At 31.5% G+C, this 16,471-nt stretch overlaps 1 long non-coding RNA gene across 2 annotated transcripts in view; it reads right to left on the bottom strand.

Annotated features, from left to right (window-relative positions):
- The window catches only part of LOC140687742 (uncharacterized), a 75,624-nt gene that overhangs the window by 16,235 nt on the left and 42,918 nt on the right, over window positions 1–16,471 (bottom strand). For both annotated transcript variants that reach the window (XR_012062261.1, XR_012062263.1), the window contains exon 2: window positions 14,835–14,898. This is a non-coding gene — a long non-coding RNA (uncharacterized lncRNA). The remainder of the gene's footprint in view (window positions 1–14,834; window positions 14,899–16,471) is intronic.

Below are 16,471 nucleotides of genomic sequence, written 5' to 3'. Positions count from 1 at the left end.
AGAACCCAAGGTCAAGAGCACTTGGATTAATTAGTAGAGTCAACATAGTGAGTGAGCTGAAGACTTGCAAAGTTTCCAGACTCTCTGCCAGGTCCTCTTACAAGACAATAAACTACCCTACTTGAAAAAACAGGTGCTCAAACATAATACACAATGTAAGCCAGAAAAAAAAAAAAGAAGCAGGAATGCTACAAAAAGCAGAAGTAAGAAGCTTAAAAAGAACTTACAGGTAAAATATAGGTAATTATAAACTCCATATTGCTCGGTTTTTATCTTTACCACACCTTCCAAATGGAATTTAAATAATGTTCACCCCAATTATTTTATTAAGGTCATTCAATTCTAAGGAGTTACTTACTCATTGATGAATGTGATATTTTTGAGACTGTTTAGTTACTGCAATTATTAATATTTAACATATAATCAAAGAACCATTATTCCTTACTGACAAAATCTCTGAATGGCCCATAATAACCTGCCTTTTTGTGACATTCTTAAAACAGTGATTTGCCATACATGTATACCATATTTGTAATTAAGGTACACATGAAAATCTAGACATCTTTGTTTATGAAATACTTTATTCAAAGTTTATAAATGTGACACTGAATATCTGTTATGTCCTGATCTACGGTAAGGAGTGAAGTGTATATTCAAACTCAATGGAAAATAACATCTTGTTTTAAAATTAAAAAACAAACAAACAAACAAAATAAAAAAACCTCTTTATCTACCACATTTATTTACAATAAATATAACATTGGGGACATTAAATCATCAGTATAATTATATTGGTCTGAAAACATTCTAAAAAGCATGTGTGCATATTTGACATGAAAACTTTAAAAAATTAGTTGTTTTTTTTTTTAAGAGCAGTTTTAGGTTTAGAACAAAATTGAGCAGAAGGTACAAAGGTGTCCCATATGCCCCCTGCCCCTAGGGATGCATAACTTTCCCCATTATCAACATCTTCCACCGAGTAATACATTTGTTACAGTTGTTGAACTGTTGACACCTCATCACTCAATGTCTATAGTTTATATTAGGGGTCACTCTTGGTGTTATTCTATGGGTTTGAACAAATGTACAATGATGTGTACCTACCATTGTAGTATGACACAGAGCATTTTCACTTACTTAAAAATCCTCTGTGCTCCCACTTATTCATTCCTCCCCTCCTCCTAACCTCTGGCAACTGCTAATCTATACTATTTTATAGTCTTGCCTTTTCCAGAATGTGATAGTGGGAACCATACAGTATGCAGCCTTTTTAAATTTGCTTCTTTCACTTAGTAATATACTGAAGGTGACAAAAAATAATTTCCCCTTTACCCTTCCAGGTTTTTGGCTAAGACACTCCAAGTTGTAATAAAAGACAGATTAATAGGGGAAAAACAAGCAGAAGTTTTTTTTTTTAATAAACGTAAATATCTTTTACAAAATCACAGTTCTACTCAGTTTTTACAGCTTTTCCTATGTGTGCTGTTTCTTAAAAATAATCAGCCTAAAATAATCTTTATGCCAAAGACTTATATTTTACGGTAATAAGTTCTGCTTTCCTTAATTACATTTAAGTTTCCTCCATGACTTTTCATGGCTTGATACTGCATATCATTTTAGCTCTGGATAATATTCCATTATTTGGATGTACCACAGTTTACTTCTACATTCACCTCTTGAAGGACATTTTGGGTGGCTCCAAGTTTTGGCAATAATGAATAAACCTGCTAAAAACATCCATGTGCAGGTATTGTGTGAACATGAGTTTTCAACTCCTTTGGGTAAGCATCAAGAAGCATAATTGCTGGATCATGGCAAGATGTATTAAGTGGTAAGATTGTGGTAAGAGTATGTTTAATTTCATAATAATCTTTTAAATAAAATAGCTTGGGCTAATTAAAAGAAACAAAATTAGCATCTTTTAGAATTAATTTTTTCCTCTTTCATTTATCCCATCCTATTGAAAAACAAAAACGTAACAGAAAGTGAGGTATTTACTCTTAGAGGAAATGAACTTTTTTAGTTATTAAAAAAAAAAACAAAACACACAGACACTTGATCTTCTGTCAACCTTATGCTGACAGCAAAATTGCTTGGCATTAAAATTGTATGTTATTCTTTTCTCTAGATATAAATTGTTTGAATGGTGTCATGTATTAAATATTATTCAGCAGAAAGGAGTATAAAGAGAATACATTTCCACAAGTCTTACTGAAATTTATAAACCAAATATATATGTATTATATATAATATATATAGTTTAATGAAGCATATATTGCACAAAAATCCATTTTAGTTGAATTTAACAGGATCTTTAATTTTCAAGAGATAATGTTAACTTTCTTCAATTGATCTTTAAAATACATAGATGTTCCTCCAAATTCACATAATTATGTGCCCTACTCTAGGTTCTTTCAAGGGACTATAACTTGGGAACTGTATAATCATAATATAAATTCAGAGCTGGTAAGTAATACTCATAAAGAATTAACTGAAGGATCTATAATTCACCCATTTCCTGCAATTGTCCAATGTTTACTGCAGGATCTAGGTGGGCTACCAGAGAATTACATTATTGTCTGGACTTTCTGCAACTTCCTCAAATTGGAGTCATTTTAAATAAACATTCTTTTAACAACAGTCATCTCTTTCTGATACAGAGTCATTAAAATATCCACAAAACTAAAAATTACATCTGTTTTAGTATAATTATTCAAGATACAGATATAGATTCGGAAGCATTATAGAGGATGTTTTCCTCAGAGCAAGTATTAAAAAAAGCATTGTCTTTCTAAAAAAGCTGGTATTAACTGGTTAGTATCATACATTGTCAACATATATTACTTTTTACATTTTGTTCCAGTAGTTAGTGAGCTCATATTTGGTTTATTTTTCAGCTTAAAAGATGAATATTGTGCAGAACCAGATAACATGCGCTTCTACTAACGCTCATGATTCATATAACCTACAAATTAATTGTTTTAATTTATTCTAAAATTATTTTTCATCTCCCACATAATTATATTTAAGTGCTTATGATTTTAACAATTTTTATTTTGGCTTTATTCAAGGCAAGAAAAAGTTAATAAATACAATTTCAAAACCAAATGGCTTGATCAAAATGTACCTACCCACTTAGCATCCACAGTAAATATTCTGACTGAAACCATTATATATTTTATTTTATCCTCTCAGTATATACTCATTGATAATTTTGACAGAATTATTAAAAATCACAGAATGCTTTAATATTAGTCAAACACTTCTTTTCAAGAAAAATGGCTTCAAATTAACCTTATGCCTGTACACCAGAGATTTACATTGATTTACTTGAAAAATGTTAAACTTACTGAAGCTAGAAGCTGCCTATATTTCCTGTGCTATACATAATATTTTGTACAAATAAGGGCTTCAAATATTTGTTGAATGTATGCTCAAAGTAATAAGCTGTATTATCTTTTTTCAGTTTATTTTAAGATGAGGTTGAGAGATCATAATCTATGATATTTGAATATATTACATAAATAGCACAAAGTACTTTATTGGCATATTTATTTGTTATGAAATTCTTACTATTTATACTTTTATCTCACAGAGAGATTCATGATGTGTCAAGTGCCTACAATAAACTTAATTCTTGATATATTGGATTATGGTGGCTTCTGCTCAGTTGATATAATATTTATGTTCTATGATTATCTTAGCTTTCTTAGCTTTGCATCAAATAATCAATATAGTCAAAATAAGAAAACATATCATAGGAATATGTATCTTCAAATGGTCAAAATAAAATTGTTATGGGAAAAGTGTGCTCAAAGTATTTTATAAAACTGCATCAATTTCATTGTGCTTAGTTCTGTTACAATTATCCCTCTTCATTTAATTTGTATACTGTGAAAATTAAAATTTTATAAACCATATAATGTATTAATAAACACACTACCATCACCTAATCCTCAACTCAGCTAAACAGAGTTTTAAACATTATGAAATAACTATAATATTTCAATAAAATGACATTGTGCAATATCGTTGAAGCAGCAATTACCTTAGTAGATGATCTTGGCCAAAGAATGTCAAAGGGCATAAGGATAATGACTTGTATATAAAAAAGCAGTAAGACATAATAACCCTTAGTAAAATAATTACAAAATTGCATCGTAATATTCCTATTTCTTAAGGTAATAGATTTGTGAGGATAATATACGTTGAAAAGTATTACTACTTGTTCATGTCTCTCGGAACTTAGAAAATAATTTTGTTTTTACCTAGTTTACTATGAAGTCCCAGGTTCTAAATTCTCGATAGACTTTTAAGAGACAAGAACCTTGATGGGGTGAAGACTGGGAACAAACCATACATTTATTCATGACTACCCTGGAAGAGCTAAAGTAAACTCAACCAGAAACCTGGAAGACACCTCACAAAGAGCCTCTGAGGAGCTGAGATACTAGCCTTCTTACTGAATGAAATCATGAGCCATGTCTTTCTTAGACAGTAATAGTCACTGAAGTTGCCATAGCCCAGAATATCTTAATTCATAAACTTGGATCCACAGAAGTGATTACTATTCAAAATATTTTTGCTGAGTGTATAGTATATGATAATTTTTGTGAGATATACTGTAAATCCTACAATTATTAATGAGATTTTCTGATATATGAAAGGAAAAATGTATTATACAGACAGTGTAGAGAAGTACAAAGAAGAGATATGTCATAAAAGATGAAGGATGTTGGCTTTCTTTTAGAGAATGGATGGAAGGTAAAAATGAACCACCACTGCACAAAAAAACTCTTGGCCAGTGGATAGAATTTAATAAATAAAATAAAACAACATAAAATATAACATAAAATAAGATATATGCATAGCACTTAAATTTACTGTTCAGAAAGAAGAAATCAAAGTAAGTTCATTATGGAGAAAGATTCAGATATACTTCAAAATCCAACTATTTAAATATTGTTTAAAGAGATCATTTCAAAAGTTTGGGAGACTTGTTTTTAACTAAACTTTTCATATAAATTTCAAATTGTCTTTGATGTTGTTGAAGTGCTAATTATGAAGATATTTAGTTTGTGTAGAGTAGTAGTGAAGGGGTACATATTAAAGCAAGTTCGGGACAAATTATGAAAAACCTGAATGCCTGGGGAATCTTTATTTTAGACTAAATTCAGTGAGTTTCAGTTGGAGGATCTGATCATGATTATGGCATAATCAAAGTGAAATTTAAAATTTAATGACTAATCTCTCAGAGGCAATGGTTAGAAAACTGGAGAACTAAAAACAAAAACAAGAACACTCTAATTGGAATCCTATAAGCCTGCGGTTGGAGTCTGGTCTGTTAATGGTCTATTTGGTCAAATTACTTGCACTACCTTTTGTACTGAGGTTATCTTTCTAGCTATATTACAATGTTAGCATCAAACTGAACATTGTATCACAGCACACATTGTAGAGTTTGTGCTTTTGTATACATACCATATATAGTTGTATGGAGGTAAAAAATATATATAGATGGGGATTTAAAAGATGAGTTTGTTACAGGGACCATATCAATAGAACCATGATGGTTGACTAGATAAGGTGGGAAGGAGCAAAGGAAGGTGGAAAGAACATTAGCAAATTTATTCCCAGATGTGAAATAAGAATCTACAGTTAATACAGTTGCTTACTCATCCCTGACTACTAAATGTAATACAATCTCAGTTCAAAATCATATAACAAGGTAAATCAGGTTGTCATTTTTGTCAGTACACTGAGGAAATTACTATGGTCTGGCCATAATTAGAGATTTTCAGAAAATAACTTCTTAGAAGGAAAAAAAAAAAAAAACGGTTTTGACTGCCCTGTTAAGATTGCAGAGTGATTTGAGGGTCATGTTGGATCCTGTAGCTCACTTGACCTGCTTACTGATTTTCAATTCAAGTTGGCCTCTTCATGCAGATTTCCCTGATTCACCTGTAGTTTTTTCTCCAATAATGTTGGTTTCATTGAAAAAAAAATACAACTTCATTTTTTTTAAGGAAATTATGAAGACCTCTCTTAAACCTTAAGGACTAATTTTAATTGTTAAGAAAGAAGGTACTTAAATTGGAAAAGTGGCAATGGTACAACAACAACAAAAGAAGAAATGCTGAACAACTCACTGAAGGGAAAAGTCTCTAGTTTCACTTGGTAGCTAAGGATACTTCTCATTCCAAAGCTATGAAAAAGCTTGACAGTGAAGAAGGATTTGGGAAGTGGGCCAGGATGGGGAACAGAAGGTGGAGGAGGGTTCAGAAAGGAAGGGCTTAAACTGAAAATGCTTTATGATTCCATTGCTACTTTTCCAGCACTATTTTAGTGGATCCACAAGGTAAGCAAAAGGTGGGCGATCTAATCTTAGAATAGGTTAGTATAAAATCATAGAATTGTGGCAAATAATTGCAAAGGTTACACTTAATCTTTAATTTCAAAAAGGATATAATTATCATAAGCTGTGAATTTAGAATCTCTTATTAATATAAGACTATCATAAAAAGAAAACAGATCTTAAAGTTTATATATATACATATGCATGTATATAGACATATATTAATATAATTTGTATCTATGTATGTGTCATATGTATACAAAATAGAGCAAATTATAATCTTAAAGTGCTGAATCTGTAAACATATAATACTATGTTTATTTTTTAAACTTTCAAAGAAATTAAATTAACAATTATTAATATTTATGTTTATCAATACTTTAAGACTATAATTTGTTCTGATAAAATACACTTATATAGTTTAACAGTTAATATTTATCTGACTATGATATGCAGGGATAGGGCAATATATTTTGTTACACAAATGGTAAAGCAATAATACAGTCTCATTAAAGACAGAAAAAATCTATTTCTGGAAAATACGAAAGAAGAAATTTTGGGACAAATGCTGCATCTAACACAAAAAAGCAGCAATCTCATTGGATAATCAAAATTATTCTGTTATCTAATTAAATATGCAAAATTTATTTTATAGGAATTATGTAGCTCCCCTTTCTGTTTTGAATGAATGAACAAGTTATATAATTGCTTGGTGGTTTGTTTCACTTTGCTTGTACAGGCAAAAGATATATGCAAATACGAAGCCACTATGTAAAACAGCAGAGTGAATTGTATCCCTGATTAAATATTTCATATGTATTTAGTAACAGAATATTATCATGAGCATTAACTCAGGGACAAAATACGTATTTTGTCACATAGGAAATAAAAGGATAATAACACTTAACAGTGAAAATTTTCTAGTTTTGTCATTGTGGAGGATTCTCCATTGGAGGAAAAAATAATATGTGTATTTGGCACAGTTGTTAAAATGTATTAGCCGGAAATCAGAGATAAATGGTGTAGTTTCTAAATGGCACTGACATTTGAGCAATCAACATACGATATTTTGGAGATGAAACAAGTAGTAATTATATCAGAAGTGATAGCAATTTTTGCCTTCATAGAATCTTACTTAATGGCAGCAACAACACACTTTAAGTTACCTGTGGTGATCACGGGGAAATACGCACACTATCCCAGCTCCTGGGTTCATGAACCGACAAGCAGAAAACGTCTTCAGTCTACTCTACCTTCTCAAAACATTTACCCAAGCTAGCATTTTTCAACACATAGTTCTTTATAACACGCCACAGAAAGAAGGAATAAACAGTTCATAAGAATTTGAGAGTTATTCATGCTCCACCTTCCTTTTGGAAATCTAAGCGCGCACACAACATACCTATCCGTAGTATGTTATTTATAGTGTTATAACTATGTATTTATAATTTTGTATAGTAATAATTTAGTTACAGTTATGATTACATGTATGACGTATAGTAAATACAGTTCCTCTGTTTTGTTGTATCACAAATTCTCAAACTTCCTTTGCTGACATACTCTCTTTCTGCCACCCCAAAAGTGCACTGAGAACTGGTAAACGTTTAAGTAAACATTAATGACAGCTGGTGAGTCCCTCAAAATTGATGAAAACATTTTATTGTAGGCCTAAATCAACCCAAACTGCCCTGCTTGGGGGAAAATCATACTGAGAGACTAAGATGGTGTCAGGAGCACATTAGGGAAATTTAGGACACTGGAGTAGCTTAGAAGGTCACATCCTGTTCCTTGGAACCTAGGAGCCTGTACCTAGAGGCTGCTCAATAAATTTAATTAAATCTACTAAAGTAATTTAAAGTAATACATGAATGAATCTCCTGAACTTAAGAGATTCTGGGCAGAACTTATCTTAAAGAATATAACCTTCCCCAAAGATTTTATTGACCCCTAAGCATGTGTCCTAAATAGATGAGTTTGATTAAGATCACAGACTGTAAAAAATCTTAGTAGAAAGATTTACTTCATACTAACATAACTTATAGCTATGTTATATTTCTAACTCTACAAATTATACACTGTATTTATGTAGAGTCCATTCTCCAAAATGATTATTTGTATCATTCATGAAACTGAAACAATACAGTTTGCCTGGCATTAAGAGTGACAGTGAGAAGGTACACATTATTTGGCCCCAAGTTAACTATTAGAATGTCATCCCCTGATGACAACTTTATTTCACTTTGTCAATAGTTGTATTGCTACTTACACTGTTTTGGAAAATAAGCCTGTTTTAGGCCTCTCCAAGTGAATAATTTCCTCAACAATTGCAGAATCTCAAGATTTGATTATATAAGAATCCTTAAATATAAGCCTAAATATTTATCTATGTCTATATGTTTTAGGAGAAAATAATTCTTTTCTTTGAATATTAATGAACATTAATTTCCCTTCAAAAACAGAAGGTAACTTAGATTTAAGTTTCCATTTCATAAAGACATGTTATACATGGTACTCTTATTTATAAGAGGTTTCTCCTACAGTTTAGCGTATACTCTTCTCCTGGCTAAACTGAATAGATGTTGATGAATAAAGAATCCAAAGATGTTGGCTTCAGGGCATCTGAGATCAATCTCATTACACAATATTGTTAAGAAAGCTGTTAGTTTTATACAGGGCAACTATTATATGTGACATACAGTAGGCAAAAGGTTAAATACATATTGTAAATTTTTCAAAAATAAAATTGTTCCAAATTAAAGTGAATTCATGAGAGAATATGTGCTGTCATGAATTCAAAAAAAAAAAAAAGACAATTTTATAGGCAATTTGAGCCTCAGTTTAATTCATGTCACCATATTGAACTTCCAAGATAGAGTAAGTGGTATTTTCAGCAAACTTAAAGTAAAGCATTAACTCTCTCACAGCATTCTTGCTGGAGATTTACTTCCACTTTCTTCCACTGTGTGTATAGTTCGCAAAGATATGAAATTATCACAGCTCTTATCACAGCTTCATTACAGTAGGATATAGTAATTTAAGAAAATCAGAAGCAATTTTAAAGCAGCTTTAAAAACGTTGTTTTTGTAAAAATCTGTGTCTTCACTAAGTTATCAGGTTGTGACATGTGAAATTATCTGGGTGAATTATTTCTCGGAGATCAAGAAAAGATTCTCACTGAAATTATGCAGATGCCTATTTCTTTGGACCAGATCAAGCAGAAATCAGTGGGACTTTGATTTTAATTTTATTGACAGAGTTTGAACATGCAGCTTCATCTCCTTAAAAATAGAATGTATTCTGAACACCCAAAATATAATTATTACCTGAAGTATATTATACTGACACATAATATAGTAATACATGTATAGTGGATAATATATATGTAAATATAATGAACTATTATACATTAAATATCATTTTAGGAGCATATAATATGTTAAAGGTACCTTAATTGTGGAGTTGATGGTTTTAGATAAAATGATGGCATTTACACTTTAAAAAAAAATCTTGTTGAAGATAGGTATTTTGTCTCTATGTATCTCTTAGGTTGCATCACACCTGTTTTTAGCACCTGGCATCAGTTTCTTTGTAAAATATAACTACCTATCATTTTTAAACAAGCAAAAAGAAATGATTAAGGATGACGAAACTGCATACTGTACCTAGATTCATCATAAAATTATAGGTATGTCAATACAAACTTGGTGTTGTGAGCTGAAAGGTTTAAATGCCATAGCTGTTTTCTTGATGTTAAAACAGAGTAACTATCCAGGTGTGGTGATATTTTCAGTTAATGTTTCTGCAGAGATAATTTAAGGCTTATCAAATTATGACAAAGTTTTAATCATATGTTAGGTCACAAAGAACTAATCTAAATCTTTCCTCAAGGAAGTTTGCTGAAGTCAGTTTGAATGTGAACTAATATGCAAAAGTGAGCTTGTCTATCTAGGTCATTTATCTATCACCATTTTTTCTTCAGTTCACCAAGCTCCTCTCTATCCTCACTGGTAGTTGACAGATGTGTGGCTTATATGCAAATATAATGTGCAAGATAATTCATTTAATCAAACCAATTAGCCACTTCTTTCATGAGACACATGTTGATTTCCAATCTAAACTTACAGCTTTTTGTGTTCTCACTGAATTGCATAGTGAAAATGCAAATTTTTTTCTGGTTGGTTGTTTCCAATGGAATTCATCATAGAAATAGAGAGTTTAAAAAGCACTCGATTCATCTGAGATTCAATTTGATCTTAAAATATTGATTTAAAGGATACATTTCGAATATTGGTTTTATGTTGGATGGCTAGAAAATAGCAGACAGGTAAACTGGACCCAGTCCTGTGAAAGCTTTCTGTGGACAGGATCTGTCACATTATCAAGTAGCAGATATTTAAATAATTTGTGCTGAATCAAAGAACTAGTTAAATTGAAATTTAATGCAATTTTAAAAGATGTCTATGTAGTGACAAAGATCCTGATTATAGAGGAATACTGTACAACTCAATCTATCAGAAATTCTTATTACTTGGTATACATGTTTCTGGAAATAGCTGTTTATTTTACTGAATTTTTCAGTTGGGATTTAAATGTTTAATATCATGCGGCTTTACTGGCAGAAAAGAGTAATTAGGCAGTACAGTTTTACATAACATGAGGCTCTGGAATTAAAAAGAAAAGATAAAAATCAATGATCATTTCTGTTGGGGTGACTTGGTAATGACTGGAAATTTTAGTTATATCTTCCACTCCAGAGAGTATCATTGGGAGCTGTAATAATTTCCTAAAAGCAAAATATTATGAGCGGGGTGTTCAACTCGGATTCTAATTCTAGTCAGAGGTCTACCATCAACAACATGCCAGAGACGGGTAAGTGAGTAGACTTTTCTTTGCCTCTTTCATCATTTTTACTCGAACTTTGTGTTGTATGAATTCTCAAATAATATAATGGACGTCAGTGTTTCCAAAAGTTTTATTACATTAATGTAAGTCCTGAGAGATGCTCTACAAAAAATGTGTTTGTCCTTAATGAATTTAGGAGACCCTTGTGCTATGCCACTTGAAGATTTTCATATACATTAGCATATTAAGGGCTCACTGAAGTCATTCAATACATTGTTGAAATCCACTTGGTAAGTTCTGATGTAGGTAAAATACACAAAGCTTTTGGTCAATATTAACTTATGATATTTATTAAGAAATCATTAGTATTCTAATCTTTTAAAGTAGATGTCCCATAAAGAGCTACCAATTTCAAATTAGACAGTAAAGTACCACCTTGAGGCTATGTCTTAGATAAAGCCTCCAATGGGGAGTAACACTTGACTTATCTGAATTGCACCTGAACAGCTCGGAGACTTCCCATAGTTAAGCAACTGTAACAGCTTGCAGACCTCCTGCATAAAATAAAATAAAATATCCAGAGTGCTGTAAAAAACTGAAATGCTGTTAAGTCTGTGAACTTCTTCCTATTTCTGTTTTATTTATACTGTTTATAAAAGTAAATTACTTGTTTGAAGTACTACTCTTGAAGCTGCCTGGATCTCTATGGGGAAGTACTCCTGTGAATCCTCTTTTATTGGTAGTGGTTGATCTTTGGCTCCTGGATGAGATCTGCAAGGTTAAAAGCTTTGCTTTCTAAGGGGAGAGTCAATCTGATTTGAGAATAGAGAGAGACCTTCTAGTTGGAATCAAACCTGATGGAAATTACCTCTTTTAAAGCTGACTCCAAATAATATACCCAGGGCAGTTGAATTTCTGTAAATGGCTGGAAAATGTTGCCCTTTATGTTTCAGCTCCAAAGAACAATTACGAAGATAACATCTAACAGGAGTTTGGAACCATTCTGCCATTAAGAAGAAAGTTTAATTCTTTTGTTTCTCCCCACTGCCTCCCCCAACCCCCTCCCTTTCAGTTTTGGTTAAGAAATAAAAATGCTGTTTATTCTGTTAAGTTTTATTAATTCAGGAAAGTAATTAATTTAAAATTTAGGAATAATTTTGCTGTATCCGTTTCTCTTACATGCGAATAGATAACATATTTTCTAATTATCATTTTAGTTGGGTCATCAGAAACAAAAATGACATATTTTCTCCTAGTTAACGTAACTGATATTTATGCCTTTAGTAATTCTGAAACAGTAACAACAGTAGTTTTTAGCCTTGCTGGAAGATCCTTTTGAGAACTGGATATAAGCTATGATTATTTCTTCCAGGGGGAAAAGGTACACTTGAAATCCAATCTGATGAGTTACCAAGCCCTCAGATAAAGAAATGAGGATTGGGAGGGTGGAGAGAGGGAGCAGCACTAACTTAATTCACTATAATCTCTCTTTTTCTGATAGAAGATGGATAGAAAGATAGATAGACAGATAGATAGAGACAGACACACAGACAAACACACAGACACACAGATAGATAATCCATGCACACATACATACATGCCCTCCACATTCACAACTTTTTCCTAATTAACATTTACTATGCTAATTATAAACACAGCAGTAAGATGTCCCAGGCCACCTGAGTGATCAAGTTTAAATAACAGAATTCAACACCTTCAGCCAATCATCAGTGTAAGTGGGTCTTGTGAAATTAATAATTCTAATGGCAAAATTCTCTTCCATCTGACCAAATTTCTAAAATGTTTTTACTTATGTGTGTATATCATGTATGCATATCCTGTTTTATTCCACAAAGATTCAATGCTATTAGAGAAAAAAAATACATCTTGAAAATTTTTAAATGCACAAATTCCCACATATTTCAAGAAAAAAATATTTACCAGTTATATCTTTGCAAATTTGTACTGTGTATAATGGGAAATTATTTGTTGAAGTACTACCTCTACAAGCAGCCTGATTCTCTCTGGGAAGTACTCTTGTTAGTTCTCTTTTATTGAAAGTAGTTAAACTTTAGCTGGAAGGATCTCAATTAGAGGTGATCTTAGAAATAGAGGCAAGTGTAAGGCACACTGGGAACAAGAAGGAAGGGACAGTGTTATAGATTCTTATCAGCCAGATGTTTTGCATAGCTAAGCATCACCCTCAAATGTTATCTGTGTGAGTAACACACATACATGGGTTAGGCCACCTTACACTCTCCCTGCTTCTGTGTTTACAGGCTTTTTCTTATTCCTTGCCTTCTTTTTCCAACTCTGAATTTCCACCTAATCAAATTCTAATTTTTACTGATCTCAGCTCAGTTTGGAACACTCAGTGAAGACTTTCCCTACCAACTCAAAACTCAGCTCATATTTTTCAACTTCTTTTCTATATTGTCAAATAACAGTTTGAAAATGTATTTCTTTACACCTAAGGACATGTTTTAACATATTTTTAAAATATAGTTTCTGAGTGTAAACCTTGTTTATTCAATGGTACTCTAATAATTAATAGAGATTATGAGCAACATTTGCTTTATAACAGTAACTTTGGAAGAAAGTAAGGGGTTCCAGTCGGATCCTAGGACTCAGCTACTGCTACCAACTATGAAAACCTATGAAATCAAATTCTTATTTCTAGTATCTGTAGTGAGGATCCAATTGGGAAAAAAATAAATGAACTAATTTTTCATTTAAACAATAAATTTCTATTTAAATTTTTATATTCAATGTAAACTCAAGTACCAATTGTATGTCCCAATACAAAGTCTTGATTGGAATTTGACCTATGCTCTAGAGGTATATTCTTCACAAATTGTTTTGTCTTTAATGTTATTGAAAGGTATATCAAAATACCTTACTTTTTAAAAAAACATACAGATATTTTTGAGAAATGCAAAATGTGAATTCAACGTATTATAAAGCAAAAATGAAAGGAATAATAAGTTAGGTGTAGGTATCTATAAAAATCATTCTTTAGAGAAAAGCTCAAATACTAGAACTTACTTGAAGAAAAAATAATGGATGATGTATTGAAAAGGAGGTGTAGAATACAGAGTTTCAGAGATCTATTCAAATAACTTTGGTGAAACATTCATCTTTAAATAATGATTTGGAGAAACCTTCTGTGATAAATGACTTGTCTGGCCTCCTATACATGATTGGTATAAAGATTCCTATTGTTTACAAACTCAATGTCTCAGGTAAAACATATAAACTTTATCACAGCCTCCAAAAATTAAAAATAAGTAAAAATATTTCTCAGAATAAGTACAAGCATGTATTTCTTATTAAGGTGAGTAACAGTCAGCTCTTTCAGAGGTGGCAGAGATGGTGCATAATAACCTTCTACCAGAGCTACCGTATTTCTAGAAATCATCTCCTTTCAACTCCCCCCCCATGGTGCCAAAGAGTTATGTTTGTTCAATTAAAGTTATTTCCTAAACAAATCTGACCATATTTACCTGCTTCACCCACGTCCTGACCACTATCCACAGATACTTTAAGAGTGTTCCCACCACAATTTCACTTTCTTTCTGACTCCATTCCCTCTCACCTTCTCCAGAACCTCCTCCTTCAAATATACCTTTTCTCTTACCTTTCCCAGAGCCACTTTCCATTTTTTATTTATTCCTTTCAATCTAAATACATGCTTGTTTCACCTGTTAAAAAGAAAGAAAAAAAAATCTACTCTTGATTGTCCTTCAGCAGTAGCTACTATATCTTTTTTTTTCTTTCTCTTCAGTATTAGACTTCTTGAAATAGCAGTATTTATACTATACAGGGTTTTCTCCTTCCTTCCTTCCTTTCTCTCCCTTTCTTTCTTCCTTTCTCTCCTTTCCTTTCTTTTTCTTTCTTTTCTTTCTTTCTTTCTTTCTTTCTTTCTTTCTTTCTTTCTTTCTTTCTTTCTTTCTTTCTTTCTTTCTTTCTTTCTTTCTTTTTCTTTCTTTCATGTATTCATTACCCCTGTGAAATATGGCTTACACTTCTCATTATACTTAGCTATAAAATATTGAGAATCACATCATAATTGCAAATTTAATACACACTCTCATCTGACATTACCTTTTAAACAATTAATCAATTAGGCCAGTCTCTTAGTCTTAAAACTCTTTTGACTTGAGCATCATAGGTCTTCCACTCCTTCAATTTTCTGCTACTTTGCAGTCCCTAATATTACTATTCCCAAATACTCTCATTTTAATTCTGTCGTCTTATCCCTAAGTGGCTATGTATTCTTTATTGATCTGTGTTAGTTTAATCATACAATTTATCTATTAAGTTCTTTTTTTTATCTATTTTCTAAGTGAAGGATAGTTTATTTATAATACATTAGTTTCAGGTATACAACATAGTGTTTCAATATTTTTATACAATGGTCTCTCTGTTCTATTTTTTGGCCAGGATCATACTGTTTTGATTACCATAGCTTTGTAGTATAGTTTGAATTCAGGGAGTGTGATACTTTCAGCTTTGTTCTTTCTCAAAATTGCTTTGGCAAATAAGTGTATCTCTCTAGTACTTTCATTTCCATAACCTGGTCCTTTCTACATTCTCATTGGTTATTTTTTTTAAAATGCATTTACTTATTTCAGTCACCTACAAAAACCTTTGTAACTTAATAGGGTTTAGTTTACTAAACAACTTATCAGAGTGATGAATGTATTATTATATTGGTGTTAGATTTTCCTTGTTTTTTTCTTCCAGAAATTTTAACAAATACTTCTCTTTAAAGTTAATTAAAAATATAGTATCTTCATGGATATTTTCTTGATTTAATAGGGATAAGAATTGGATTTTTTTAATTGGTATTTAATATGAATTTAACTGTTTACAGTTGTAAGTTTAAAATATGAGATAGCACAATTGTTGACTATATTGTACATTATATCTGGCTAAACCATAAGAGGTTATTTGTTAATGATAATTGCAGAGAAGTTGATAATAATCATGGTAAATCACTGATGAAGTCATGTTCTTGTCTCTATAATAGCATCAGTTAACTATTCCACATTAAGTAAAAATTAAGTAACATTTAAATTATTTGGCATTTAATAAATGAACTTTCATAATATTTACATATTCTTAATTATTTTCAGAGAATGTTACTATAATTTTGGTGATGTATAGGAAATAAGATATTTATTTCAAATTAAAATTCTCAATTACATCAGTAGTGGCAAGAATGACTTTCTTTAGAGCACATTCATTGCCTTTGCCCGAATCTTCACCTGC

This window comes from Vicugna pacos, chromosome 2, assembly GCF_048564905.1.
Source record: "Vicugna pacos chromosome 2, VicPac4, whole genome shotgun sequence".
Lineage (NCBI taxonomy): Eukaryota > Metazoa > Chordata > Mammalia > Artiodactyla > Camelidae > Vicugna > Vicugna pacos.
Note: the sequence above shows the minus strand (reverse complement) of the source record. Positions and strands in the feature narration are given on the sequence as shown.